Here is a 5,258-nt window from a genome sequence, read left to right as displayed (position 1 = left end):
AAAAAATATATCTGTACATTAATTTTTAAAAAAAATGATTTAGCTTACAATGTTTTGTATTTCAATTTTTAAAAAATAATATAAAAAAAAAAGGCGACAACATCTTAATCAAGGAGCCGATACGTGGGAAAACACACTACTCTCACTTTACATTGGGCGACGATCAAACTCAGAAAGCCACACTCAAAACTCAAAATAAAAGCCCTACATAAAAGATTTGGTGCCAATTAACCCAAAAACTGTTAGCTGTATCTTAATTTTTAAAATAAATAATAATAAACCCCGTAATACAAAATTAGAAAAAATTATTTTTAATCACCAAAAAAATGTATTTCAAATTCTAAATATTATGATTTTATTTTTATTTAGTTTATTCCTTTCACAAACTATGTTTTTGCAGATTTTTCACTGATTTATTCTTCAACTTTTAATTTTAAAATTCTTCCATTTTAAATATAAAAGCATTCAAATAAAAATTTGTGATATACAAATTAAGGATTTAAAATTGTCTCAAATTAAACTTATAATAAAAATATATTGATTTAAATTTATAATCTGAATTTATTAATTTATAAGTACGGGGATAAGCTTCTTTCAAATTATTATTTATTTTTTTTTATTTTTAAAAAAATGGACAAACCATGCGCCACCAGAAAAAAAAAAGAACAAATCATTTAATATGTGGTTGCAAACATGAAACGTCACTGATCATTAATTTATGTTAAACAAAGAAAATGATGCTCATCTTCATCTCCACCGTTAATAATATAATAATAATAATATCTCACCTCTTTTTCTTTTTCTTTTTCTTTTTCTTTTTCCTAGTGCGCTTCTTTAGTACTTTTGCCTTTAGATTCTTGCAATGGAATTCGTTTTTAACCTTTCGGAAAGCAAAGAAGGACCCTTCCCCTATTGTGTTGAAAATAAACATGATAAAATAAATAAATTTAAAACAATATTATTAATCTCAACTCCTAAGTCCTTTCCTTTTACACTATATTTATATATATATATATAAAAACAAATCTAATAAATAAAAAATTAGATATCTTACCACAAAATTTTGATAATTCAAACTTTTAGTTGTTTGATATATTTAACAAAAGCCAACACTTTCCTAATCCAGAGTAAGACACGTGGTAGTGCACAGGCAGAAAAAGGTCAAAACTTCGCTTTAATATATTATTTTTAATATATATAGCAGATTTTTATTGACCAGCATATTAGCCCATTCTACATGATAAAATCTTTAGAATATCATTATATTTCTACTTGACTCTTTAAAACTGTACCCACAATCAGTAATCTGTTAATATTATTGTTTTCAACGAGTTTTGAACTTGAAATCTGTTATTTATATTTTTATTTAATGATTTTAAGTAAAAATATACTAAAACCACTTTTATATAACATAATTGATATGTCATTTTTATCTTTATTCATGGATCAAGAGTTTGATCCTATACCTTGTCCAATTTTTTCAATATATATATAATAGGAAAAACCTTGTCCAATTTCAATCTATCAAGCGCTCGCTCGACTTTTTGAGCGTCAGATCAGCAGAACTAGCCAGCAGCTCGGTTTATCCACGGCTTCATGAGTGACCCTTCTTGATCTGACTGAGTCGACCTCTGTTGCCTCTTGGTGTACTTCGTCTTCTCAGTTTAAGGTGGGGTTTTTTCATCCGTGCTTGTTGCTTATTTGTTGTGGACTATTACACCATTGGTGTAGCGTCTTTTTTTATCTCTGTTTGCATTTTATTGTTTTGTCTGTTTGTTGTTTGTTTGGTGTTTGTTTGTCGTTTGTTGTTCTAGTTTTTTTAATGAATTCGTGGTTTATCCACTTCATTCAAAAAAGAAAAACCAATTTATCATTTATTTTTTTATTAAATAACACAAAAAATCAATAAATATGATTTTATTTGACTTGTAAATAGATAAGTGGACACATAGAATTATTCCAATTTAGTAATTCTCTTATCGAGATTAAATGGCTGATCCATGAACATGTATACTAACTATATTTTTTTATTTATTTATATAACATCATTGTGTATAATAAAAAACTAATCAACAAATTACATTTCACTTTGAAAATTTATTGGAAGCAAAGGAGACCAACCAATAGGAGCTTAGTACACAAAAAATAATAATAATAATAATAAATTCACAATAAAAATAACCCATCTCACAACAATAAAGATGGGCCAACATCTTAATTTATTGATACTAGATTTTCTGTATATAAAATTTTTATTTTATTAAAAAATGAATTCAAAACTCAATTTATGCAAGAGAAAAGCACAAGTGTGGTAAAAAATTCATTTAAATTTTGTATACTTCTCTCATATGATTTTTTTTATATTTTATTAAAAAAATATTAAAAATATTTGAGTCAATATTCTTCACAAAGAAATAATTCGTTAGGTGATTATTTTTTTTTTAAAAAAATCTTATCGTGTCGCTGTGGTAATAGCTTAATAGTCACTTCACACTATATGAGGGGTGGACGGATATCTTATGTGATTTATTTAATTTAATTTATTTTTTTATTAAAATTCAAGGTCTTTCTCCATGTGGTCCGTTGTCTCTTCGAAGACACTTGTGAAACTTCCCACTTCAAAGATATTGCCTAAACATCTGCCACCACTCATCAACAAAAACCATCAAACAGTACTACTTTGCTATTTTATTTTATTTTTTTCATTTTTTCCCAAAATAAAAAAGCTTTTTATTTTTTTTATAAGTATAACAAATCACATAAGAATATAAGATCAAATAATCCTCAAATTTTAGGTGGGAATAAAAATAAAATTCAAACCTCATATTGTACAGTGATCTTTTAAAGAAGATTAGTTCAATATTATAACTAGTTGGAGATTTTATACATGTATATGTATACATACATACACATACACACACAATATTTTCAGCTTGAAAAAGAGGGCATCAGGGTGAGCTATATATGTTGCGCAACAGTGCATAATGCCATTCTTGAAAGTGATAATAATTAGACAGCCAATATTATTCCCAAGTCCTCTTCCCCTTCTTACGGAGAGAAGATTCCAGACCTGCATAAATAAAGAAGAACAAAAACACCACCTGAATGAAAGGTTATACTAATACATGCAAAGAAAGATCAAGTCAAAAGATAAAGGAGATATATAATAATAATAATTAGCATGCTTTAAATTAAAGACAAGAGAAGAAGAGTTTTGTTTTTTTCCCCTTATTTTATGAAGGGAATTGGGGAAGAGGATAAGTCACTGGAGATCATCGGAATGGGTGGCATAGGAAAGAAGGGGAATCAAAGAAGAAAGAGAAATGAACTTAATTTTTTCTCTTACTCCATAAGATCCTTTACTCTTTTCTATGTACCCATTCCTACAGTCTCTAGCAACCATTTCTCTTCCCCTCCCCTCTTTTTGCATCTTTGTTTTTAGGTTGGAAGAACACCATGGGAGGAGGTCTTATTTTATAGGCCAAAAAAAAAAAAAGGCTTAAGTTTATTATTTATCTACACTTATGTGAGTCATGGGAAACTTCCATGACATTTCCTTCAATCTTTTCTTTTCTTATGTTTAAAATAATAACAGTCGGCGGAATTTTTTCTCACTTAATGAAAATTATTTTTATTTTATTTTATTTTTAGATATGAAAATGTTTTTTTTTTTAAATCATGTGCAATTTGGATTGAATAAAAAAACATTTTGAGTTACAATAAAAATTAATCTTTTATAATAAATTTTATATGGATTGGATTTTATTTTTTTACAAATGTGAACAAGCCATATATCATGGATAATGTGAAAAAAGATTAAGTTATACAACACATATGTCTTTCAGCCTGTATGAGCTAATATTCTAACATACCTACTCAGTAGGACAAATATCTTATGTAAAAAATTCGGTGCACCTTTATAAGTTAGAATTCAGAAACAGCTCCTCAACGAAACAAATATTTTATACAAAGAATCTAATATTAATAGACCATATGATCAATGACAAATATTAAACGTTATGTATTTTTTTAATAAATATATATAAATCATGAATTCTTTACCATTGAATTGAAAGAAATATATATTAAAAGAAATATATATTAAACCTTTTTTTGTCTCAATCAACCAATATTTTATTATATTTCACTATATCTATATATCTCTCTCATAAGAGTTGCATGAATTTGAGAAATATATATATTGGGTTAATTTTATGTTTGATTTGAATAATTTCAGAATTTTTATTTGCTGCCGTCTGTATGTGACTATGTGGTCACATTGATTGTGAAAAGCGTGTTTTCACCAATTTTCTTATTTTTATTTTTTCTTATTTCTTAATTATTTTTTATTTTTTATGCAAATCAAATAAAAATTTTACTCAAAACTCATGAAAGCCCTACTCTGCCATTCTTATAAGGATGCCGGGATCTCATTGTTAAGGCGATAATGTGGAACATTTAGTTGGAGCTAAAGGCTCACTTTTTCATTGATAAATATTCATCGCATGCATCGATCATTTTTAAAATTATTCATATGTTTATTTCATAGATGGATATATCTCCGAAATTCAAAAATATAAAATTTGAAAAAAAATTTATTGCTCTATTCCACAGATTCAGCTAATCATTATAAGATGGGCAATGTACATGGTGTTGGGAGAATGCACTATTGATGTTTATTGTTAGCTTCTTCTTCTTGGTTTCTTGGCGATTTGTTTTTTTTTTGAATAAAAATGAATAAACCACTGATTTATTAATTGGCGATTTGTTTTTGATGTCGCAATTGACATCCTTATTATCTACTTTTGCTTTTTTTTTTTTATGTAACTGTTGTAAAAGTTATAGTTTTTCTTCTTGTTATTTAAGGCTGCATCATTGGTGGATTTTTGTAGCTTTGGTGTTTGTTTCATGGTGTTTTTCTATTTTATTTTTTTATTACATTTATCTATTGTTATCAATCTATTGTTCATTTTTTTTTTCTTCAATAATATATAGTAGTTTATTAATTACTTCAACCAGCCACATTTATTTTTTTAACCAAAATCAGCTAGAAATAACACAATAAAAGAAAATTACATGATAAAATCCACAGCAAAAAATACAGATTCATGCCCTTAATTATCACCATCCAGTAAACACCTGGTCTCTTTCCTTACTATTCTGAGTATCGAATCTCAACATGATGGCATTTCTGATTTATGCAAATACATCATCATGCTTTAGATTCTTCTGCTCAAAAATTTACAAATTTCTAACCT

This window comes from Dioscorea cayenensis, chromosome 5 (genome assembly GCF_009730915.1).
Source record: "Dioscorea cayenensis subsp. rotundata cultivar TDr96_F1 chromosome 5, TDr96_F1_v2_PseudoChromosome.rev07_lg8_w22 25.fasta, whole genome shotgun sequence".
Lineage (NCBI taxonomy): Eukaryota > Viridiplantae > Streptophyta > Magnoliopsida > Dioscoreales > Dioscoreaceae > Dioscorea > Dioscorea cayenensis.
The sequence above is the reverse complement of the archived record's forward strand: the minus strand, read 5'-3'. Positions refer to the sequence as shown.